Raw genomic sequence first — 8,262 nt, forward strand, 5'->3', positions numbered from 1 at the left:
TGTTTGAACCTTCAAAAACTAGAGAGTATTTAATGTTCTAAGTCAAAAGCTAAAAATATGAGAACTGATAATAATTAAAACCCTACAATGGACTATTTATAGGTTTCAAAACGTAAAATTACAGAATTTGCACTTAGGTCCCAGGCGGCACTTATACGGTCCGTACAAATTTCCACGGACCGTACAAGACTTCTACGGCCTTCCTTCAGCTTCTTCAGAGAATAATACGAACTGGCCTTCCACGGTCCGTGTAATGTTATACGGCTCGTACAGTCCTGATCGTGAAAGTCTCTTCCATTATCGTCACATCAACTTATACGGCCCGTACAATATTGTACGGTCCGTATAAGTGTCCGTGGTTCAGCACCTGTCCACCGAGACATTCTGTTGAGTTGCCCTCTCTTGTACGAACAGAAATACGGTCCGTGAAACTTTCTACGGACCGTGAAACTTAAGCATCAGTGCAATTTTTTTTGCAACTTCAACTCCTTGAACCCGAACTTCCTGATTTACCTGAAACATGTCAAAAACACATCAAAACAACACATACTTGCCTAAAAACAAGTAAAGATCTTCCTTAGTTTACCCCAGTTCAAAAGTTCCTCTATTCTTGAGTTTTTTGCCCCAAATTTTTTGTGCTTTTGTGGAATCCGTCGGTGCGGGATGTTGACCGCCTCTATAAACCTTGCTCTTTCTAGCCAAGCCGCTTTTGTGATAGCATAGGCCACGTCGATGTTGACCGCGCATGCGCTTTTCTAGCCGTGATGGGATAAAGACAGCCACATCCGTGCATGCTTTTGCAGATTCTTCTATACTTAGAGGCCGCCGCCTATACGGACAGCCCACCACACCCGCGTGTGCGCTCCTGCAAAGACTTCCTTGCATAGGTAAAATCTACATGGGATTATTTCTCCGAAGAGATTTGATGAGACCAGTTTGACTCAAAATCCACCTCCCCGACTCTTATGTGACTCTTGCGAAGCATATCATACCATCAAAATCCTATCATGTGTTCGAACAACCAAGTTCAAATTTTCAAGACCACATGGATGGACAAAGTTGCAGATTCAATAGTACCGACCCCATTATCTGTTGAGGCAAGCGACCTTCCAATGATCGAATTTAGGCAGACAAGGTTAGGCAACGGATTGCATACAGAGAGCATTCACCATCTATGCATTCCACTACCACCAGTATTGAACGATGTATCATAATTTACGGCGGCATTATCAAGGGAAAAAGGCAACCGTGGATAATTATGACAGAGTCACCCAGGACATGGGGCAATTCAGACCATTAGGGCAGGCGTGGCGATTCAAGACCGTGACGTATTTCCTGATCAATCATCTGTAGTCAAGGTTAAGGTAAAGACCCGTGTCAAGATAGTGACCGATAGCGTGTTGTATTTATTTTATCACTCAACCCGAGACCTTTCCAACATGTTTCCATTCCGAGAAGTTACACTTCAGCAGAATATACTCATTCCTATCATTTTCACTGAGGTACACCAATTTTTTAACTGATCTATGTATCGTCCTCTCGCTACCCTCTGATTGGGGATGAACGGTTGTTTAATTGGTATCTAATGTAATGACTTGTTTGGTCTTTATGAGTATTCTTTCTTTTTCTCCAAAATACCCCTCGTTTGTACTCGCAACAAAGAGAATTTCACATGCAGGAATTGCGTGTAAGGGTGACCTATAGCCGACTTGAAAAGAAATTAATCAACTTATGATTTTCTGAAACCGGTATTTCGCTTCTACATTTGGCCCGGCCACTTTAGCGAGCCCGCGTCTACGAAGATTCCACAGCGTAGGTGAGAAATTTGAATAATTAATGAGTCCGCCTCTGAAGAATGTGTTCTTCAAAGGCGATACTGCGTAGGCGGGTGGTGGCTCGTGTAAGCTAAAATCTCCGAAACAGACCTAGTATTTATTTCCCCATTTTGGGATTAGACCTTATTTCCACCCAATATCTTTCTAAAGTTGGTTTGGGAAGCATTTTCAAAAGGTTTCAAGGACATTTAGAAAGGGTAAGATCTATCCCCTATTGCATTATTCCCCTTTTTGTCCCTTACCTTCCATTAGCTATTTGATGGTTAGGTTTTTGGGATTTGGGGGAGAACTCTTTTGATTTGTAAAACCCTAGATGGGTAAATGATTTCTTTAACTAAGATCATGCTTTGTTGTGGAAGTGTAGCTTAGTGTCTATCTTAGAGAAGATAATTTCCAACTTCAATGTCTAATTCAAAAATGGCTTCCTCAAATGGGTTAGTGTCGGGTTTTCTTGTAAAATTGGGGGTGTTGGAGAGGAATTGGAAGCTCATACGGGGATTGTTAAGTATGAAACTTAGGTTGTTGATCGTTGGAGCTTCAGATAGACTAATTTTGTGAAAAGTTTCTAATTTGCCCTTGTGGGCCCGGGGTCATTTTCTTAACAGTTGTTGGAGTCCTTCTAGGAGTAAGGTAGTTAAATGTTCATAGTATCGCTTGCTAATGTAGAATACTTGCTTGACTAGACTTCACTCATTCGGATATGATCCCAAAATGAAGAGGCTCAAAATGGATGTTCGTGGTGCGTGTTCGGCAATTGAGGTAGGTTACGGCTTATCTGCTTAGACTTTGATTAGCGAATTGCATGTGTTATGTAGTTTTTGATAGGGAAAGCATGATAGGATTTCGGGCATGGTTATGGGGCTAAATCCACTAGGTTGGTATGAATTCTGATTATGTGGGATTGTCACCGTTCTCTGTACAATTATTGACATGTGGTATACTTGATTACGTGGTTGTGGTGATGCGGGATGTGTTGGTTCTATTTGTTGTAATTGAAATTGATTTTCTGATACGTTACCATGGTAGTTTGATAATTCGTGCATGAATTGAATTGGCTTTATAGTGTTTTGTGAATTCCATATCATATTCATTGGCATTGTTACATGTGACCCCTCATTCTTGCTTTCATACATGATGAAAGGGTTTTGGAAATGGTTTCAAATTGGAAAGAAAGAGAAAGATGAAAGTAACAAATGATTATTGTTATGATCCGAAATTTGTACCGGATATGTTGATAGAGCCACGGCATGTAGTCCGTCCGGGGTGGCTAGTACATGGACTCCGCGGGTCCTGAATGGGTCATGACTATTAAAGCGACAAATGCTTATAGCATGTGTGTACATATTGGAGATATTGGCTATTTCATTGTACAACATTGCATCTCATTTGCATTGCATCTCTCATTATCACATCATATATTATCTTATTGAATTCTTATTGGTATTGTACTTGTGTTGTGATCTATGGATGAGGTATTGTTTAGAACTTGGTAGACTTGTGGAATAGGGGATTAACCTAGGCTATGACTTGATGATTCTGGAATATTTTGTGCCTGTTGATTAATGCTTACTATCTTATCTGTTTACTCGTTGATTTATGTGTTTCATATGCATTAACTAATCTTAGTCAACCTATGATGCATACCAGTACATCGGTTGTACTTACTCTTATTACCCCCTTTTTGGGTGTAGAGTTGTTCTAGGTAATTGTTCGAGGTATCGAGATAGATTTTCAAGGATCGTCACAAAGATCTTCTGGCAGAGCCACTAGACGGTTCTGCTTCCCAAAGTCTATTCCTATATACCCGGTGTATATCATTTTGGAGTTTGTATGTCTTTCAAATCTTGTAAATTGTTGTACAAGAGAGAGAAATTTATTTATAAAACTCTTATTTCATCACTTATTTATGTCATTTCAATTTAATTATGTCTTTATTTACTTAAGTTCTGCACTTGTCCGTAAAAGGGTAGTTAATGGTTGGGAATGGTACGCCTACTATATGGATTAGTGTAGGTGCCACCACGATCCTCGATTTAGGTCGTGACATTGACTGACTCTGCCTGGTCAAGGAAGTCCCTTACAACTCAATTGTAAACACCTATTACACAATTTTAACAAAGGTAATAAATGGAACCACAACTAGAACCTAACTCTTAAAAACAAAAGAACATAGTAATAAAACTTTATAAGCTCGATGTCTTTGTCGATGTGTAGTTGCCTTTCTAGAGACTCAAGTGTTGGCTCTCAAATCACACTTGATTTGTCGTTGGATATTTGTGGTTAAGCCCCAAAGCCTGTTTGTGTTGTTTATATAAAATTAGTTCCGGCCTTATCTTTTTCAAACCCAACCAAGTATTGGTTTCATAATTGTAGCTGAAAAAACAATCTTTGTTTGTCTTGGATTTCCTTCTTTCCATGTATGTGCATTGACTTCTCATTTTCCTACTTCAGTGCTAATTCCATGTATTGAGTTTATGATAATACTTTCATAACTTGAAATCCAACCTTTCATCGAATAGGCATGAGTCAATATTCCAGTTCTTGCAGCTGGCATGAAATTGCTCTTCGACAGTCTCTAGTGTAATCTATAAGGACCAGTTCCTTTCTGCAGTTCCTCTCCTATTGTGACTGTTCCATTGAATTCCTTGGATATCTGTTTGGACTTCTGGTTCTTCAATGCCTTCGTTTTATATCCCTTGTACTTGATTTTCTTATAGGTGCATTGTTTGTCAAATCATCAAAACTCATTTTAAGCTCATCAACTATTATTGAGTCAGCAATTACTCAACAACAGTAACCTTAAGATCATCAAATGCATTTTGGCACTGCTCGCCCCAAACCCATGGTTTATTCTTCTTCAATAACTCAGTTAGTGTGGCATCCTTAGCTGATTAGCCGCTAATGGACCTACGATAATAGTAAACAAGCCCAAGAAAAGATCTAAGCATAGTCATGTCCATGGGTGCCTCCCACTCTTGGATAGCCCGCATTTTGGCCTCCTCCATGCATGACTTGCTCTGGCTAATCCATGGCCCAAGAAATGTATCTCCACCTGGGAAAACTTGCACTTCTCCTACTTGATGTAATGATCATTTTTCCACAAGGCCTGGAAAATCTTTTTCAAGTGCTCCACAGGCTCCAAGGTGTTTCTATAGATGGTTATGTCGTCCAAGGTACTCCACCACGAACTAGTCCAAGTAGGGATGGAATATCATATTCATCATTGTGCAACATGTAGCGGGTGTATTAGTTAAGATGAAGGGCATCACCAACCATTCATAAGCTCCATATAGTCACACACGCTGTCTTTGGCACATCCACCTTTTCTACGCGCATCTAGTAGCAACTTTTTTTAAGATCTACCTTGATAAAGTACTTGTCCTGTCCAAGTCTATCAGACAAGTTAGCAATAAGTGAAATAGAGTATATTTTCTTTATTGTCACTTTATTGAGCGCCCGATAGTCTATGCATAAGTGCGATGACCCATCCTTGTTCTTTTGAAACAAAATTTGTGCTCCATTGGGTTCTTTAGATGGGCGGATGTGACCGACTTCTAAAAACTCCTTCAATTACTTCCTTAGGTCCTCTCTTGGGGCGGAGCCATGCAGTATGTAACATATGTGGGTGGCTTAGCTCTAGGCTCCAACTTGATCTTATAATCCACTTCACGCGTATGAGGAAAGTGCCTTGGTATCTTCTCAGGCATCACGTCCTTTTTTTTCTTCAAGTGCCTTCTCTATGCATGGTAGCATTACTCATTGAGAACCATTGTTTCTCCCAAGCTTGCAATGGTGGATATGAATGTCTCCTCCTCCTTCTTAAGGCCCTTCACAAGTTGTATGGATGATAATTGTGTTTGTCCTTCCACCTGTAGTATCTTAAACATGGGCACCATACAAGATCTTTCTCGCTCCATAACCAATACTAATTGGAGGTGGGGATCGATCATAGTACGACACTTTTAGAAGAACTATTTCCCAAAATTATATCAAGGATATCTAGAGGAGTGACAGTGAAGTCGGTTTTACCTTTCCACTTGCCCAACGTGATGCTTACTCCATTACCCATTTGCACACAAGAATTATTGGTACATTGACTGTCTTGAGGAGGTTGTTTCTTTGACTGAGCCTTAACCTTAACTTTTTGTTTCTGCCTCGATCATGAACTTAGTCATTGCACCTGAGTCGACCATAGCACGAATGGGTCGTCCATTGATGCTGATGTTCACCTACGATGTGTTGTATTCTTTCGGCTTCCCTGTTTGTTTTATGATAGCACCGCATCGTCCAATCATGCCCAGCTGTGTCATGCCCTAAACCTTTCCTTTGCTCTTGTGTCTCTTTTTCCTTTCGTTCACGTGATATGGAACTCAGGGTTTTCATTTTAGGGCAGCTTGTATAGCCATGTGGCCCTCCGCATATGTAGCAACCATATCCCTTAGTGGCATGCATTTTCCTCTCAACATAACTTTGGCATCCAAACTTCTAGGAATCATACTTGTTGGCATCATGACTCTTGCGGTGCAGTTTATGTTCTTGCCTTTGCCATGATTTCCTTCCTATTTGGTATGGCTACTCCTTATCTCCTTGCCCTTGCCCTTTGTCATGCTTGTGTCATGCCTAAACTCCATCAAATCTTCGGCACGAATGATGGCTTCCTCAATGGTACTAACCTATCATGTTTTAACTTTATCTTAGCCTAATTTTGTGACCCGTCCATAAAGTGAAATAATAAGTCTTCGTCTGTGAGGTCGAGAATCTTAAGTGTGATAGAGGTAAACTCACGTATATACGTATCCTTCTTATTTACTTCAACTCTTGAAACTTGTGCTTCGCCTCATAGATGCCGTTGTTGGGGAAGAAAGTCCTTTGAAACTCGACTTGAAATTGCTCTCATGTGTCCATGGTGTAAAGCCCCTTCTCCATCTCGGACTTTTTCCGTTTCCACCATAACATGGACATCTTAGTGAGGTACAACACGGTGACGTTGATCTTGTTCTTATCACTCTTCACCTTGTTGTATTTAAAGTAATTCTCCAAATGCTAAAAGAAATTATCCACCTCTTTTACATCACGATCACCTGTGAACATTGGTGGCTTGGTAGCCTCAACCTTGGTCTTCCTATCATTTTGGATGTCACAGATCCTCCAGCTTTAATCTGCCTCTCGAGGGCCTCCATCTTGGCCTTCATGGTCTCAATCATGTTCAATGCTTCCATGAGCATGAAGTCCAAGGGAGTGATGGTTTCCCCCATCTTCAGTTCCATATGCTTGAGCCCCTCTAACTCTTTCCAGATGTTTTCATTCTCCTCAAGGGTGAATTCTTTAAGAGTCTTGAACTTGTCGTCGACCTTGTTCAAATGTTTACCGAAAATCTCCATGGCCTGACTCGTTGTGTCAACCCTTACGATCCACTCTACCTGTGTGATATTTATAGGTAGCTCCTTCCGTTCGTCATCACTCACCTCAGTGGCCGAAGGTGGGTGGGATGTCAGTGTTTCACTTCCATTGTCAAACAACAGTTCTTTATTCCTCTTATGGTTTTTCCTCCCCTTTTGGTGGTTCTTCCAAGCATCCTTCCCAACGTTGGCCAAGTGTTAGCAGTGTTAATGTCTCTTTGCTCGTTTTCCATTCCACTACCATCGATCTTTGTGTTGTTACGTCGTTGTTACAGACTTAGACTTCAACTAAGCACACCGTGTGGCATTTGACAGCTCACTCACGAATCTTTCATGATCTTGCAAGCTCAATTAAGCCTTTTCAACATTAGATTGCTAAGGGAATGCTAAATTGAAGAAAGAACCAAGAGAATTGCCAAAGGAAGCTTTTATATTACTCAAGACTTAGAAGATTTGTTTGATGTATTTACAAATGAATGGCTCCTTATTTATACTAGTCATCTAGGGGCTAACGGGTAAATAATTATTGTTACACATGTCCCACCATATTTACAAGTAAGTTCCTAGTATTTGAGTGTATTCCCGAAACGGTCACCCGTTTATTGTTAATTGCTTCCAAATATCACTTTTGTTTCTTTTAGGACTAGAATATCACCCAACTGTCACTATTTTCCTTAAAATATACTAAAAATACTAAACCCTCCTTATCTCCTAGTTGGCATGCCATGCCACATAAAGTTTTATTTTTTTAATAACAAGTTTATTTAATTCATCAAATTCATTTAACTCAACTCAACCCAAGCCAAACCCATAAACCAACCAACTCTTGTCTTATACCCATTTAACCCGGTTAGAAAATATCAAAGAAGCGTGACTTTTATTCCCGATTTTGGATTTTTTGCATTTTGACCCTCAATGTATACTCCTTTTATGATTTGCACCCTATCCTATATATATATATATATTTTTAATGATATACACTCTAATATTAGTATTTTCTTATAAAACCATAAAAGACTTATTTTGTT

Source organism: Lycium ferocissimum, chromosome 2, assembly GCF_029784015.1.
Source record: "Lycium ferocissimum isolate CSIRO_LF1 chromosome 2, AGI_CSIRO_Lferr_CH_V1, whole genome shotgun sequence".
Classification (NCBI taxonomy): Eukaryota; Viridiplantae; Streptophyta; class Magnoliopsida; order Solanales; family Solanaceae; genus Lycium; species Lycium ferocissimum.